Genomic DNA, 11966 nt, shown 5'->3' on the forward strand with positions numbered 1-11966 from the left:
GGAGGCCAAGAAGAGACATGGTGGTGGTTCTCAGAAGTCAGAAGTCTCCAACTCTAAGAGACGTATGGGGATACGTAGGCACAAGGGCCCAAATCCTTGGCGAGCAAACTAAATTAAAACTTATTTTCTCTCTCATCTCATTCCCGATAGCAAGCAAGTTACAGATAAATAAACATCCATACGCATTTGATACGAGCAAGTGGTTCCCATGGAGTACCATGGATGTGAGGGGTGCTAATACCTTCCCCTTGCATAACCGAATTCCGAATCTGCTCTTGGTTGCGAGTTCGTTTCTCTCATTTGGGGTTTTATCGCTATTTTCCCTTTCCTTTAGAATAAATAAAATCTGGTGGCGACTCTGTATTTTTCGCGGCGCTTCACTGGGGACAACTGTCCACCATGTTAACAGATGAATTTCCATGGGCAGGTAGTGGGTTAGCTTTAACATTAGGCGCACAGTCCTCAAAGGAGACCATTCCACTTTTTACCAGCTTCTGAACTTCATATTTGAGGGGGTAGCAATTCTCTATGTCATGTCGGGGAGCTCCTTGATGAAAAGCACAACGGAGTTCCGGTTTGTACCATCATGGAAGTGGTTTGGGGATTTGTGGAGGATTTCTTGGTTGGAGCAGGTTCTTGAGAACCAACGATGGATATAGTTTTGCATATGTCATCGGAATTGGGTCGAAAGAGACCTTCTTCCTCTCAAAATCTGTTGCTGATGATTGTTGGTATTGTTGTTGTTGTTGTTGTAGGTGTTTGTTCGTTGCTGCGGTTGTTATTGTTGATGTTGTTTTTGTTGAACTGGTGCTGATTGATTTACTGAAAATACTGGAATTACGGAAGATACTTGATGATGATGTTGACGGGGTGATTGACTTTTTCTAATCTGAGGCCTCCTTTTCCTCCCACTGGTCACTGCATTAGCTTCATTGTCCTTCTTCTTACTAAAGTTGTTGTCGTACCTCTTGCTGGATGACACCTCTTCTCTAGACAACTGTCCTTCTCGGACACCTTCTTCTAGCCTCATCCCCATATTTACCATTTCGGTAAAATCACTGGGGCATTGGCAATCATCCACTCATAGTAAAATGAGCTCAGGGTCTTCAGAAAAATCTTGGTCATCTCATTTTCCTCTAAAGGAGGGGTAATCTGAGCAGCAAATTATCTCCACCTTTGAGTATACTCCTTGAATGTTTCTTTGTCCTTTTGAGACAACAACCTCAACTGGTCTCTATCGGGATCCGTATCAACATTGTATTTATACTGCTTCACAAATGCTTCGCCCAAATCGTTGAACGTGCGGATGCTCGCACTATCCAACCCCTGTACCACCTCAGAGCGACACTGGACAGACTGTCTTGAAAATAATGGATCAACAGTTGATCATTATCCGTTTGAGTAGACATCTTTCGGGCATACATCACCAAATGACTGAGTGGACATGCATTTCCCTTATATTTTTCAAAGTCAGGCACTTTGAGTTTCACCAGGATTTTCACATTGGGAACCAAACATAGTTCCGCAGCACTCTTCCCAAACAAGTCCTTACCCCTCAAAGTTTTCAACTCCTTGCGCAGCTCAAGAAATTGATCCTTCATCTCATCCATCTTCTCATACACATTCGGGCCCTCAGACGGCTCAGAATGATAGATGGTGTCTTCTACACGAGGCAGGGTATGCACAATAGGCGGTGGCACAGACATGACCGGGCTAGATGTCGGCATGGAAGCAAAGGTATGCGCAAAGCCTTCGGGCATAAATTTTGGCGGCATTCCCCACGGGAATCTGGCAGGTCTATGTAGTGAAAAATGAGCAGTAGTTGCAGGAACAATGGAGGTAGCCACCTCTGAAATAACAGTCCTCTGAGGAGGAGGAGGAGTTGCGAACGTTGGAGAAGTCTGGCTCTATGCAGCTAATATTGACTCCATCATGGCGGTCATGCAGGCAATCTCCTCTTTCAAGTCTATATTCTCTTACTCAAGATGTTCCATGATTCTGGAGTGATTGACGCGAGTATTGTATCGATGAGTCAGCCTGGCTGAAGCACAGAAGAAACACCAATGAGACATCTAGAGAAAGAGAAATTTGCTTATGCAAATGATGCATAAAATGCAATGTTTGATTATTTTTATTTTCAAGGAACTTACTATATTATTTGCAAATATATATTTAACAATAATTGCAACAATTTGATATGACCATAAAAATCTCTTTTATTTATATAATTGGAAGGATTACACTGAGTACAATTTCAGAAACCAAATGAAAAATACAAGAGAAAAGGAGACTAGTTATCTTAAGGATCCCTAACAATAATATCAGAAGATCTGGCTGTAGGCGCGTACTTCCTTCGAATGCGTCGGATTTCGGTCTCAAAAGAAGCCTTCATCTGAATCTTCTCGAGGATAAGTTGATCAACAATCCTATTCTGAGAAACGAAAGGCTGAGGCATACTAGAGGAAGATGAACCCTCTGGTTCTCTCTGTCTCTTTGTCACTCGATCTTCAAGTAGCTAAATAAGTGCATATTTGTCCTTAGACTCAAGCTGCAACTCCTCATGCTTTTTGCTCAAAGCATGGAAACGCTCTTCCCACATATCCTTCTCTCGTTTCATCTTGGCGAGTGCGTCTTCCAACTCCTCTACATCTTGGTTAGGGAGAGTTAATGGCTCAACTACAACCATAGACATATGTCTCTCACAAGGATAAGGCATCTTCAACTCCAAAGCTCTCTTCTTCACCCAAAGTGTGTAAGCTTCCAAAGCTACACAATTGCGCGGACCAAGCTCAGATCTTCCTTTCCTATGCATATCATTCCAAGCATGTACAATCTTCTGCTTCAAATGTTGGGGATCTTTACCCTCTTGATAGAAAAGACCCCATAACAACATCTTATTAGGTTTGTCTCTCAAGGGGAACCCAAGTTGTCGACGAGCCAAATCAGGGTTGTAGTTAATTCCTCCTTGTGTACCAATGAGAGGCACATTAGATAATTCACCATAACAATCAATAATCTCCAAACTACTCAAAGAAGGATCATACCAAACTATATCATCATTAGTGAGAGACATAAGTCTCTGAGACCACCGTAGACATTGTTTGTTCTCCACAAAAGCAGGCATCTGAGGCAAGTGCGAAATAAACCACTTCTACAGAAGAGGAGTGCAACAGACAATCGTTCCACCACCCTTAGAATTCCTTAGATGCAAAGAGAAGTACATATCACCCAACAAAGTAGGCACATGATTCCCAATCAAGAAAATTCTAATGGCATTGACATCAACAAAATCGTCAATGTTAGGGAACAAAGCTAATCCATAGATGAGCAACACAAAGATAGCTTCAAAAGCGTCCACACTACCGGCTTGAGCAAAGGTAGTAGCTTCCTTGATGAGGAAATCAGAAGGCACCCCAAACAATCCTCCTTTCTTCACCCAATGAGCCTACATCTCAGACTTCTTCAAGTGAAGAGCTTCAACAATAAGATGAGATATGGGAATCTATTCCAATCCACTAAATGGAACTTTGTTAGAAACATGTATTCCCAAAAGATGGGCATACTCCTCCAACGTAGGCACAAGCTGATAATCAGGAAAAGTAAAGCAACGATAGAGAGGGTCATAAAACTGAACCAACACACTCAAAAGTCCTTCAACCACATCAGCAGACAAGATAAACAGAAGCTTCCCATGGCATTATTTGAAGTCCAAGGGATCTAATACAAAATATGCTAGCTTCCTTAACTCTTTTAAATTGGGACATCTGAAACTGTACTTCTTAGTGTTCCTTCGTCCACAATCCATGGTTTGAAAATATTTGCAAATAATACCTCAGTTCCTTGAAATTTTCGTGTGGTGAATGTTATGATGCGCATGAATGCATGAATACAACAATCACAAATAAGGGATCACACACAAGGCAAACAAACAAAGGTCAAAGGATGAATCAAGTCATTGTCAAGATCAATCATCCATTTTGGTGGATTATGGTTTACACCTTATCAACATCCAAGTTCCATTGATATTGACAAGACTTGATTGGATCAACCAAGAATCAAGGGTTTGTTGTGAGTCACGAGCATGGAGTCTAGGTAAGAACCATCCCAAAGGAGTGAACTAAGGATAAAAACCTGTAGATCATGTTCTAAAGAGTTCCCAGAGTCTTAATTCCATCTATCGGATATTACAGGTTAGGATGACTGACTCTTCAACCCATAATATTCTCAAGAGAAACTCGTTACCTTCAATGATGTGCAGAAATGGATCTCTCTTGCTTCAATTTGTGCTTGATCTTGCTTATGGAGCTTGTGGAAGTGGCTTAAGAGTAATGCAAAGCTTTGGATCCTGGAGTTTTTGAATCTCCAAATAGTGAGATTCAAACTCAAATTTCAAATGAAATTTCTCAGGTTTTTCTTTGAATTGAGAGGGTTTGAAAGGTTGGGGGCAAAGCTGGCGTGCAAAGTCCTTTGAACTGAGGCATTGGACCTCTATTTATAGCAATGAGAAGTGTTATTTACACACTTGAAAAATTCTCCAAAATTGGCAATGCAATGCACATGCTTGCATGGGCGTGTGAAGGCCCATTAAGCAATCCATTTAGGTCCACAATCAACTGAAATGAGGTCTGCAGGAAGCTTGGATGGCAAGGCAAAGTTATTTGAACATTTGAAGCATTGATCTTGCCAACTGATACAGGCATGTTTAAGCCATGCGCAGACCTATCAAACTTTGTCCAAAATAAATGAACTATGACTCTTTGGAAAGCTTAGATCAAGAGGAACAACTCTTATGTTGAACACGTTTCCATTAGGAACTTGTATCATGGTGAATTTTGAGGTGGAAGTTTTGATATTTCAATATGTCAAAATATTTTCTAAGTGTCAAGTCACATATTCAATTATTCCACCTTGCTTAACTTCTTATGTGAACTCCAAATGAGAAAAGTGTATTCATCAAAGGTGTATCTCTTTCAAAAACCTTCAAAATAGTCACAAATTTGACATCATTTGGATTTAGGATGAGTGAGTTATGCATTTTTGAAGTTAAGAAAAATCACTTGTTCAATGGTATTGGTCCAAAATGACCTATAATGTATCCTCATATCACATGCTCAAAAAAGTTGATTTAGATCTCACTCTAAACATGAAAGTTGAAGTATACATCTTGAATTTGATTGTGCAACTTGGAAATCTTTCATCTCATAAAAATTGAGCAAGTTATGGCCTTGGCAAGTTAACTTTTTATCTGGCCAACCACCATCAACCAACTTGCTAACTTGCAATTCTCTTAACTTTTTAGGCTCATGGTAGATCATATATGTATAAGATGATGAAATTTTAAGTGTCCCTTGAAATATTTGATTAATTGATGAAGAAACTTGTAGGAGAAGTTACTCAAGATACCCAGATGAACTAGGGTTTCTAAGGCAAACCAACTCCAAACTCTTGAAGAATACTTGACCAAAATAACATGTAGAGATCATTGGGACTCATATATGATGCTTATAGCCATTGTGGATCATTCCTTGGTTATGCTCTTAGCAATGAGGGTCTTAAACCCTAGATGTGAACTTGATAGATCAAAGGGTGATCATGCCCTACCTACAAAAGAGTTAGGCAAATGCAAAGACATATTTTTGGTATTTTGGTTAGTAAAATGATAATATACAAGTATGATATAATCACATGGTGCTTGGTGATCTCTCCCAACACAAACCCAATGAAAGAGGGGTAAGAAGGATGCCAAGGTATGATCTCATTACCAATGCATATGATGAGATAGCATGAGGGATCTTAGGGTCAAAATTGGGGTCTTACAACGCCCTTGAAGATGCATGTCCACTCTGCTCGTGCTATCTCGACCAACGATGGGAGAAACTTTATACCTTTATTAGGCTGAATTCAAGGAGGCATTCAGTGATATCCTTGTAACAGAGATAAGCGGTCATCAAAACTCGATTTTTTTCATCTCAAAAGCCCTATATGAACCATAGACATGGTATCAAGAGATAAAAAGGTCATGATGATTTAGGGATGGTATACAAAAAGATAAAAAGCTATTTCTTAGCACAAGCCATAGTCATCAGGACCGGTTTGGCGCTAAGGCGATTTTTCTCCACTAGCCATATCTAGCTAGGAGACTGACAAAATAGTTCATCAATATGTCTAAGTTTGATGTGTCCTATGAAGCCATGAAATCTTTGAAGACACAAATATTTGCAGATTTCATAGCAGAAATGACCTCAGGCACACTAAAACCGACACATACATGGTTAATATTTACAGACGGGTCATCCAATAGCCGACATATATCTGGTTAGTATTTACATATGGGTCGTCTAATAGCCGACACATACATGGTTAGTATTTAGAGATACCTTGGAGAACGAAGTTGTACTAACCTTCAAGGTATCTCTACATTTCTAATTTCCTACTACCAACAACCAAGTCGAGTATGAAGCAGATATTGTTGAGCTTACACTGGCCGCCGAGATTGGGACAAAAAGCATAAAACAGATGACAGACTTCTAGTCTTAGCCTCACAAATTAAAAGAGAAACTCAAATTAAAAAGGCACTACTACTAGGGCTGGACAAACGGTCCAAGCCCGATCCAGAACCGGCATAACCGGAAAAAAAAATGAAAAGGGATTGGGCTGGGTCGGTTAAACGGTTTAATCGGTTGGTCCAAACAGTTTAATATGGGTAGCATTGGACCGGTTCGGACCTATATATATGAACCATTTAAAACCGAACCGAACCGGTTTAATTCACAATTTTACATGCTGGCAATTTCACAAAGGCCCTAGCCTTTTTCCATTCAGACTCAGCAAAACACACATTTCCTCACTTTTCTCATCTCACGCTCTCTCACTTTCTCTTCAAGAACTGTTCATCTTCTCAAACCCTAATCCACCGTCGCCGCTGCAAAAACCTTAATATGGCATAGATCCTTCTTCTAAACCGTGTATATTGTTCACTGAACTCTTCTTCATCATCTTCTTTAAGGTATTTTCGTTTTCTTCTTCTATTTTTTCAGTCTTTTGTTTCTTCTATATATTTAGGGTTTTACTTTGTTCATGAGTTTTCATATGAATATTTGAGTTTTAATGTTTCAAAGTTATAAACTAACATTATTTATTTGTTTTGACATGTTAGATCTCTGATTCTTCTAAAAAACTCTAATCAGGTAATGTTACTTTTCTGTTTGATTCTTGATTTAATAGCTAATGTTATCTCTCTGATTCTTGATTTATTTGTATTAATTATTTTGTTGGATTTTGTTTTGACATGTTTTATTATATGGACTGGAAATTGGAAAGATGGAGCAAGGAGATAGTAGTAGAGAAGTACCACCAGTTGGGTTGGAAATTATGGAGCAAGAACAACAAGACAGTAAGTGTTAATTAACTCTATTTTTTGCCTATGTTGTTTGAATGTGAAATATTGGTTAGGCTATTAGAAGTTTTCAAATGTTAATTTTATTTTGTGTTTTGAAAAACCTGATATGAATTAACAAATATATAATACAGTATTCCTTTTAATAATCTAATACAATATTTTAAAACTACTAGTATTCCTTTTAACCTGATTTTGTGTTTGTACAGTATGTGAACAAACAAATATATAACTAGTATTCCTTTTAATAATCTAATACTACTTATTACTAGTGTTTCTTTCATGCTCATTAGTAGATACAGTATGTGAAAAATAAATAATTTATTAACTAGTGTTCTTTTTTATGTAAATGTTTTTGTTTTACTAAGTGTATTTTTGTATGCTTTATTAATCGTTTGCAGCTGCAACTGAGGCTCTTATCCCTCCTATTGACCATAGTAGAAAGAGAAGGAGGCCTAATGCGGATGGTCCCAAGAAAAAATCTTCATGTTGGGACCATTTTATCGAATTAACTGATGTTGTGGAACGAACTGCTGCCTGTAAGCATTGCCATAAACGATATAGATGTGATCCTAAATCACACGGAACGTCTAACATGCTCGCCCACTCCAAAATTTGTTACAAAAATCCTTACCTAGAAAATGACCTGAAACAAACCAACCTTGCTTTTGGTAGTGGTGGCTTGATTTCTGTTAGCCCAAAGTTTGATAAAGAAGCTTGTAGAAAGGCAATAACTCTGTTTGTTATCCTTGATGAACACCCATTTAGAGTAGTTGATGGTGAGGGTTTTATATTCTTATGTAATCAATTAGAACCACTTTTGACTATCCCATCTAGGAGGACAGTTGCTAGGGATTGTTTTCAGTTGTATCTAGATGAGAAGTTGCGATTGAAAGCTTATTTTAGGTCTGATTGCAGCAGGGTAGCACTTACTACAGATTGTTGGACTTCCATTCAAAACCTTAGCTATATAACAGTTACAGCTCACTTTGTTGACAATGATTGGAACTACCAAAAAAGAATCATTAGCTTTAGTTTAGTTCCTAATCACAAAGGGGAGACCATTGGTAGAAAACTTGAGGATGTATTGAGGGAATGGGGTCTTAGAAATGTGTCTACAATCACTGTTGACAACGCATCGTCCAACGATGTAGCTGTAGCATATTTAAAGAAAAGGGTTCATATCAAGAATGGATTAATGGGTGAAGCTGATTTTTTTCATATGCGCTGCTGCGCACATATTTTGAATTTAATTGTTAATGATGGATTGAAAGAACAAGATTCATCTGTGTCAAGCATTCGTAATGCTGTGAGATTTGTGAGATCTTCACCACAAAGGGCATTGAAATTCAAAGAGTGTGTTGAATTTTCTAGGATTACTTGTAGGAAACATCTATGTCTCGATGTTTCCACGAGGTGGAACTCGACATACATGATGTTGGATGCTGCTGAGAAGTTCCAAACAGCATTTGAAAAATTAGAAGGAGAAGATGTAGGGTATGTGGAATGGTTTGGACGTCATGGTCCTCCTTGCTATACTGATTGGGAAAAGGCTAGGGCCTTTGTGAAATTTTTGAAAATTTTCTATGAAGCCACCAAGGTATTTTCTTCATCTCAACAAGTGTCATTGCACACTGCTTACCACCAATTATCATCTGTTTTTGGTGAGCTTCAAGAAGCATCTATGAACTTGAACTCTGATTTAGCCTCAGTAGGACATGAGATGAAGCGTAAGTACGATAAATATTGGGGAGAGGAAAAGAACATCAATCAATTTCTTTATTTTGGAGTGATTTTTGACCCTCATTATAAGTTTAGATATATTGAGTGGTCTTTTGATCAAGTTCACGGGGAAGGGACCGAAAAATCTATGAAAATGGCCAAAAATGTCAAGGATAATTTGTTTAAATTGTACACCTGGTACAAATCTGCCCATGACCAAACTAATGTGACCATTCGGTCATCCGGTCCATCAGATAATCAATCTGTTGTTGATGCTCAACCTAGAAATTCTTCACATTTTCTAAGGGCTGATGCATTTAAGCAACATTTGAAGGATAAAGATACCATTGATAAAAAAAATGAACTTGAGAGGTACTTGAATGATCCTTGTACAAATGATAATGACAAATCATCCATTCTAACTTGGTGGAAACAAAATAAACCTCGTTACCCAATCCTAGCAGCAATGGTGAAAGAAATTTTGGCCACCCCTGTATCAACCGTAGCTTCGGAGAGTGCATTTAGCACCGGGGGGAGAGTTTTAGAATGTTATAGGAGCTCTTTGAGTCCAGCAGTGGCTGAAGGGCTGATATGTACTCAGAACTGGTTGAAGCCAGCTCGTACATATTTCAAAGACATCAATTACACAGAAGAGTTTGGGATAACTGAGGAAATCATATCAGGTACCAAAATTCTTGCTCAATATTTATTTATTTATATATTTTTGTTGGTTTCCATTAACTATAACATTTTCATTTTTATTGTTTCAGAATTTCAACAATGCTTCATAACCGCAAATATTGGGGCTGCTGGAGCTGGAGCAGCAGTTGGAGGTGCTACTGGTGCTGCTGTAGGTTCTACTCAAACACAACCAATAGGTTGTGATTGAGAAATATGATGCTTCTAATTTTGTAAGATAATGACTATTTTGCATAATTATTTCTACTTTTTTATACTTAATTTATATTATACTAATTCTGCTTTTATTTATTTTTCCACAGTTTGAAATCATTTTGATATTTTGGAGTCATATATGACTTGTACATCTTGGCACAACACATAATTATATTTTGTAAGCCTTTTTTGGGAGGTCAAATTTTCTGTGATGAATCTTGGCACTCACTCAAGCTTCAATGAAATTAGGTAATGTTTAATTACTATATATCAGTTTTAATTTAACATTCATTATACTTATAATCTATTCAAATTCATTTCAGATTAAGATGTTTTGCTTATTGGAATTTGGCATTTTGTTTTCAAATGTTTGGCTTGCTTACTATGAGACTGCTCATTTGTCAAAGAGGTACTTTATTTTATAACAAAACTGATTTGTCCATGTGGTTGTGAATAGATGATTTATCAAAACTGACTTAATTCATTTAATACATTTTCCTGTAGTTTTAAAATATTGTTTCATTTAATTTCCATGTAGTTGTGAATTGAAAGCCACAAAACTCTATAACAGTAAGTAACGGTTCCAAGCAACATTAAATTTCCATGTAGTTGTGATTGAGGTACTTGTTATAATTAAATATTGTTTCATTTAATTTTCATGTAATTGTTAAATGATGATTTATCAAGAATGGAACCTTATAATTTTCCCATGCTCTTTCCTCTTTATAGGGTCAAGCTCTAGAATAGGCATTGCTGAGTTGAACCATGGGAAAGTGAATGCTCAATAGATTTAATTGGTGTACAAACAATAGGTTCCGTTGATATCAAGGTATTTATTTCCTCTATTAAACAATCAATTGAAATAAGAATTAAAAGAATGTTATGTCAAAAACCACTGCATCAATATTTTGGCTGTTCCTTTATTTTTGGTTGTACTTTGCAACAATCAGTGTTAATGTTATTCATGTTTCCCTTATTGTATTAAATTGTTAGGTTCAGCATATGCAGATTCAACATACCCCAATTCAACAAACCCCAATTCAACAAATATGCCAATTCAACAATGCATAATGGTTTATCTATATCTTTATCTCAAGAACTACAATCACAATATTTGTCCTTCTTGTTGGATGAATTATTGATCATGTTGCTTGTTGGATGGTTTTAAACTTCTTTGATACTCACTATGGATGATTGTAATTATAACTTTAGATGTGTTGTGTCTATATTAATAGTGTTGTTATAATGCTAAATGTTAAGATAATTAGACATGTGATTGATAATATATTTATTAATAGCCTTGAGCTTGATATATGGATTTGATTTTATATAATAATATCCTATATTCAATGACTTTGTGATGAATGATGTTATAGATATAGAAAAATCTGACTAGTCAATTTTATGTGAAAATAAATTATTTTAAAATATTAAAAGAAAAGTTAACTTTCTTGTAGTTGGGCTGCAATTTTAAATAGGCACAATCCGTATAAATCCAACCGAGATACCCGTCAAACCGTCAAACCGAAATCGAATTTAACCGATATTAAATTAACCAAAATTGGGTCTATTTTCTTCATCCACGGTTTATCTTGGTTTGGGTTTTTGGACCCGAAACCGACCGGACCCGACCGTTTGTCCACCCCTAACTACTACAACATGATGTTTTCTTAGCAAGAGAGAAATTGGTGAAATTTTAAACACGGGAGATATCGCACGTCCCAAGAAAGCATAACACCTGAGCAGACGTCTTGTCTAAATTGGTTAGCTCAAGGTTGTATGGGATAAATAATTCCTTTATTCAAGAAACTCAAAGAATCCCCATAATAGAAATTCCAAGATTTGCAATGATGGTAACAAAACACGACACCAACAGTCTAGGATAAAGCCCATCACATCATACATCGAACAAGAAATACTATATGGCGACTCAATTGACGTTAACGTTTATAAA

At 37.2% G+C, this 11966-nt stretch overlaps 1 long non-coding RNA gene across 1 annotated transcript; it reads left to right on the plus strand.

Moving 5' to 3' along the window:
- The first annotated feature begins 10353 nt into the window (after window positions 1-10353).
- Window positions 10354-11043, plus strand: LOC127083012 (uncharacterized). The gene is made up of 4 exons (XR_007788280.1): window positions 10354-10421; window positions 10551-10632; window positions 10742-10841; window positions 11006-11043. It is a non-coding gene; the product is annotated as an uncharacterized LOC127083012 (long non-coding RNA).
- Window positions 11044-11966: the final 923 nt, after the last annotated feature.

Source organism: Lathyrus oleraceus, chromosome 5, assembly GCF_024323335.1.
Source record: "Lathyrus oleraceus cultivar Zhongwan6 chromosome 5, CAAS_Psat_ZW6_1.0, whole genome shotgun sequence".
Taxonomy (NCBI): Eukaryota; Viridiplantae; Streptophyta; class Magnoliopsida; order Fabales; family Fabaceae; genus Lathyrus; species Lathyrus oleraceus.